The sequence below is a fragment of the Haemaphysalis longicornis genome, unplaced genomic scaffold (genome assembly GCF_048455015.1).
Source record: "Haemaphysalis longicornis isolate Haplotype H1 unplaced genomic scaffold, Haemaphysalis longicornis Haplotype H1 scaffold_7, whole genome shotgun sequence".
Taxonomy (NCBI): Eukaryota; Metazoa; Arthropoda; class Arachnida; order Ixodida; family Ixodidae; genus Haemaphysalis; species Haemaphysalis longicornis.
In genome coordinates this window covers 164,715,528-164,721,527 of record NW_027526422.1, presented here as the reverse complement: position 1 = coordinate 164,721,527, position 6,000 = coordinate 164,715,528, and positions in this window count along the sequence as shown.

The following is a 6,000-nucleotide window of genomic DNA, read 5'->3' as shown; positions in this document are numbered from 1 at the left end:
CGAGGGACACGAGTAAATGCAGAGCATTGGGGGTGGTCAGGGGGCGTAGGTTGTGGTAGTTGGCGGTGGTAGTTGTAGTTGTTGTTGTCGTACGGGTGCGTCGACGGCGCTTAAAGGACAAGTACGACGAAATGCACGAGGCGTTGGAGCACGGGGAGTTTGCGAGCTTGGACGAGTTCCTGCGCGCCTTCGACGTGCGGTCCGGGGAGGAGTACTCGGAGATTCTGCGGGCTGGCGCGTCGCGTCCGTGCGTGCTTCACGCGAGGACCTCCGCCGAGAAGCGCGTGAACGCGTTCAACCCGTGGATCGGAAGGGTTCTCGACTTCAACATGGACCTGCAGATCATCCTCGACCACTACGCGTGCGCGGCGTACGTCGTGGACTACGTCAACAAGGCCGACCGCGGCATCTCGTTCTCGTAACGCGGGGTCCGCCGCTCGCCGCTGACGTTTCGAAGCCGTGTCTCGCTCTCGATTCGATGGATCCGCAGCTCGACGCTGACGACTGGCGGCGGCCTCTCGTTCTCGACGCTCGGAATCGGCCGCTCGACGCTGACGCTTCGCCGCTGCCTTAGGCCCAACCACATGCAGCGTATTTTCGGCGTCGCGCGAGCCTCAGCGTCGTTCGGCGTCAACGCGCGGGCCAGCAGGAGAGGGCGAGTAACCGCATGGGACCGGCGAAATCACGCGCCGGCGTGCGCGCTCGACGCTTCTTTCGGCGTCCAGCACGAGATTGAACAGTCGCCGGTATTTGTCGCGCAGGGACTTCCATTTTTAAGTGCAATGCACTTTATAAGCGACCCCAAACCATCCACCGCCGGCGGCGGCGGCGGCGGCGGCGGCGTCGGCGGCGTCCGCAGTGCTCCTCTATATTTAAAAAAGAAACAGCATCCGGCGCCAGGTTTCGATCCGAGGACTTTGCGGCCGCAGCGCGACGCTCTACCGACCAAGCTACGGACGCGACGGTGATATCAGTGTTAGACGCGCCTTATATCTTTAACGCATTCAAACTACGTCGTCAGCGGCGTGCGTTGGCGACTCAGCGGCGTTATAGCGGCTTGCTAACTGCGTGGTGTACACGTGATACTACAAACCCGATGGAAGAGATGGAAGAGAAGGCGGCGAGGCGGTGGGCTGCGGGGGCCAAGCGCAAGCGCCGCAAGCGGGCCGACAACCGTGCATTCGCACTTTCACATTCTCCCCCTCGGGGAAATGCGGGGGAATTTTTTTTCTGCACCGTTTCTACGGCACAAACACACGAAAACAATGGCGACTTGTTACAATAACTATGCGCACAGGCTGCAGCGCAGGTGACAAGTGCCTTACCTCCGTCCGCAACACCAGGCGCCACGGCTGCTGCCACTTCCTCCCACAACGTCTGTTTGCGGGGTTTGTTCTTGTTATCTTTGTGTTTAGCCTGCCATAGAGCGGGGCGGGCTGCGACTGCAGTTATTAATGCCCCAGCGTCGATGTTCAGCATGCCGGCCACCATTAAAACAGCGAGTCGGACTGGCACAACCGGAAACTGGCACCAGCGCCGCTTCCGCCGCTCGCGCCGATATCTGGCGAGCGTAGATATCGGCGTCGCCCGAGCGTCAGCCCACGTCGCAATGCATTTTGGCGCGCGCGCTGACGCTCGTCGACGCCGAACGACGCTGACGCTCGCGCGACGCCGAAAATACGCTGCATGTGGTTGGGCCTTTAGCGCGCGCAGTAGAGGGAGAGGAGGTAGCACCTGCTGCTGCAACGCCTCTTTCAGCGCCGGAGCACGCGCATGCGCGCCCGCACCTGTTGTTGACATAGAGATAATAGGTGTCTTCGATTTTACTGCACTCGCTGCACTCATTCAGGTAGTGCAGCACTCGTCTCTTCGATTTTCGAGTGCAGCGCGCGGCGCCTGCACTTTTCTCTTCGATTTACCGACGGTGCAGAGAGTGCAGGATGAGTTCACGCTTTCCCTGCACCTCCCAGGGAGGAGGTGCAGAAGCAGACGACAAAAGTGCAGGACCGGTTCTGCAGTGGCGGCGCCTGCGCTGAACTGGCTGAACTCATCCTGAACTCGTGCAGAAAGTGCAGGCCAAATCGAAGAGACCTAATATACTGACTCTAGAGGGAAAGCGCGCCGCTGAGCCAATGCATTGGAACCGTACGACACACAGTGGCAGACATGATACAACGATTTGAAGGTTGCCAGCTGAGCTTTTGCTTACTAAAAACGGCGAAAGCGATGGGTTGTAATCTGGCAACGTGCTACTGTGGCGTTTCCGCGTCCGGCTAGCAAAGCATGCCGGGACCGTGGCCGGGATTAATTGTAACATGGCGGACCGCTGGCCAGGCTGAGTTTGTGTAGGCGGCATCGACAGCATTGCGTAGTTTATCTCCTGTGGGTAGGTAACCAACGTGTTTTCGGTTTAGCGTACGTGTTACTTATATGTACTGAGACTATTTGAGCAAGATGTGGCAACGCTCAACTACTTGCGCACAAGCTCGAATGCGACTGATCGCATGCGCGAGGACGCCAAGGAGTCAGCTGATCCGTACTGGGCGCACAGAAAAATGAGTCTCCGTATGATCTCCGTGCATTTTTGCGCTGTGCCGCTTTCTTTGCCATATCTCTGACATTTTGCAAGTCGCTCAATGCTTTTCAAACAAAGTGAAATGAACTGTGGCTTTAGCTCAATATAAAACCTTAATTGACACACACAAAAAAAACATCGCATGGGCCAACGCTGATATTGCCAGTGAGTCGCGGCGCTTTGAAGCACATGAACGAAAGAGTGCGGTCGATCGCAGGCCAACGGAGTGGAAGAATGCATGCCAAGGAAGTATGCGAAATACAGTCCGCGGCGTGTTCCGTTTTCCTTTCTATCTGTATTCGTCAAGTTCTAGCTGCTTTCAACCACTTCAAAGGGAAAGCTTGCGGGACTGAATGCGCAGTATTGAATGGGCAGTAATTTACCGCACAGAGCGCGGGAGGAGAGAAATGGACTTATTGATTTATTGTGACTGATTAAAATAGAAACCGCATTTTGTTACCTATTTTTTCGTTCTACCTTCACGAACGATTGCGCGAAAGTTCGAAGCACGAAGAGCTGTAAGAAGTTCCATGAATAAAACAACTAGTACCGAACGATTATATAACCTCCTTTTATTTCTCTTCCAACGGGAACGATCGCTGGCTGCCACTCCGTAGCCTGTAGTGAACTTGCGGTAGTCAAGGTCAGATCGGAATCGCTGTTCCGGCGTCAGTTCAGGAATAGATAAGGTGTTTAACGTGAAGAAAGAATGACAGCCTCGCAAGCGCCCGGGAAGGCACTTGCTCAGCGTGTGCATCCGAGTTGTATAACTTGTATACGTTTTGCACGCACGCAGATCTGAGCCGGAGACTGCACACACACACTGCGCAAATCAGGCGCAAGGGCCTCGCCACTTCCTAGCACACTTAAAGAAATCGAAACCAAAACTGACTTACGGACTTACTCTTTCTCTGCTAATTAGAGCTTAATTATACTAAAAGTTTTTTATGAAGCTAGTTTTAATCACTGAGGCAATTATTTTTAACTAGTTTGCTTCAGTTCTTTCTTTTAGTTAAATAATTACGGCAGAAGTTTTTAGAAGGCTGAATACAATTGATCTGGCAACCATGGGAATTGTATCATGTCAGCGCCCACGATTCGTACGGTCTCGGAGCTCGCTTTACCCCCCTGGTTGTTGAGAGCGGACAATGCCGAGGGACGACGGGTGACAGTGCGAGTTAAAGACACGCGAGGAGCAGCGGAGAGCAGGCGAGGAGTGGGGGAGAGGGCGCACCTGGAACGGCTGTTGCGGACGCCGAGGCGCGCCAACGCCGACAACGCCGGGTGACATCGTGAGTTAAAGAAATGCTCTGCATTTAAAAGTCACTGAGTAAGCGAACAAAGATTACTGCAGAATATTCAAACCTGTGAAATAGGAAGGCGACTATCAGGCGACCGTTCTGTTCACTGCCTCCGCTGCCAAGTGATGCTGAGGTGGACGGAGCGTTCTTTTAAAGGATCCACTTCGTGACGAAAGCCACACGTGGTGCAGGAAACAGGGGGTGTGGGGAGGCGATGTGGCGAGGGGGTGTGGCGAGTCTACCCGCTAACCCACACTAATCGACTTCAATCCATTCACCTCTTAAGTTTAAGGTTAAGCAGATTCGAGATAACATAAAAATGTTATCAAATATACTCTAAAAGTGGAAATTAGGATTCCCCATTTTTTAAAATCTCATGTTCTCTTAGAGCAGTAACCAAAAGACACAACGGCACTGTACACAAGAAAAAGTTACGTTAATTTTGAGAACTGCGATTGTTTGTGTCTCAGTGCTGTTTGTATATAACTGCCCATTCAAACTATAAGTGGAAGATATGGATGTATTGTTGATGGTGTCCCTGAAGGCCTTCACAAGCGGACAGGGATGCATGCGAATTAACAAGACATTAAAAACTTTACGCGATTTTAAACACCATGTAGAGAAACCATGAAGAATATTCCATGATATGTTGCCTCGTAATATGCGTTATAACTTAAGTTATTATAAACGTAAAAGATAATTGGGAGAGATGGGCAGTGCCTAACGCAAACTGATAGTATATACGAACAACTTTAGATTAAATCGAGGGAAATAATTAGGAGAACATGATGGGCCTTGGGAACTGCAGACTACGCAAAATATTTCATGGTTCTGTCTGGGGAGTGGCAAAATATCTTCAGACGCAAGGTAGGGTACCGAACTGGCAAACTAGAAATCACATTTTTGAAGCCCCGGAACCGGTTCGGAACGGTTCCTTCGATTCGTTCCGGTTCGGGTTCAGTTCCAAAATGGCGGAAAAAATACGGTTCCGGTTCAGTTCCGGTTCTGGGCAAAAATTCGGGTTCGGTTCCGGTTTTCGGTTCGGTTCCGGTTCCGGTTCGACACCCTGAGTAGAAGGTTGAATTTGCGTTGAAAAAAAGACGCCACATTTTTTTACTGACATGCAATGCCATTTCTTCTAGCTTTTCCCTACAGGGAAAGCCACATAACGTTTGCACGTAAGGCGAGTGAGGTTTCGCCTATTGTTCTGAGTGTGCTGCACTGAAGAGCAACCACACTTGCTGGCGGCATTCGGTTGTGCTGTTCCTCCCTTTGGTCCCCTTCCATCTTGGAAGTCACGCTCCGCCGAGCATTTCCTCTGCTCACGTTTCTTCGCACAGCTTCTCGACACGTATTGTATTGTAGTACACGTATTTATGCTTACAAAAGGCCAAAAATAAATGCTGCGGCACGATAGCCAAAAAACCGGGCAATGTCGGCCGGTTTTAGGTACAAACTGGCAACCAGCCCGCTGTCTAAAAAAACGGCCGGGCCGGTCCAAAACCGGTCAGGTGGAAACCGTAAACCTGGATGGTGCCACCATACCATCACAAGCCGTTTTCTGCCCTTGGTTTTATTTTTGACCGTATTTAAACCTGGCTTGTTTTCATTCAGGTAGAAAATAATTTTTTCGTGAAACATAGTGCTTACTCGACAAATATGGTCACGTAAGACACTGTTGCTTACGTCAATCGGCCAGTGTCGTCTGAGAAAACCCCAAAGCCCCGCAGTCCTGTTTTCTACCCGTCCCTGTTTTCTACCTTTTTTCCCTGTTGTGCGACCGCTTTCACCTTCAAGGTGAACAGCTACCAACAATCCCAATTTTCCGTTGTACTGCACCTAAACCAAGCATAGTGCACGCAGTACCAACCACAAGTACGCACCGGTACTTGTATGTTTACGTGTACCTTCGTAGCTTCCACTGTTTGTACCATTCTTACGGCTTTAAAAAGAATGTGCCCTAAATTTAAGTGCAAATAGCTCGTTCGGCAAGCTTATAAGCTGTGCCTAAATTGCGTTTGCTTTTGCCACCCTCCACCAATTCCAGAGCTGCTGGTATGACATCATAGGTTCTGTTACGGGAATTGAGCTAGTGGGTCGCATGGCCATTCCCTTTTTTCGAAA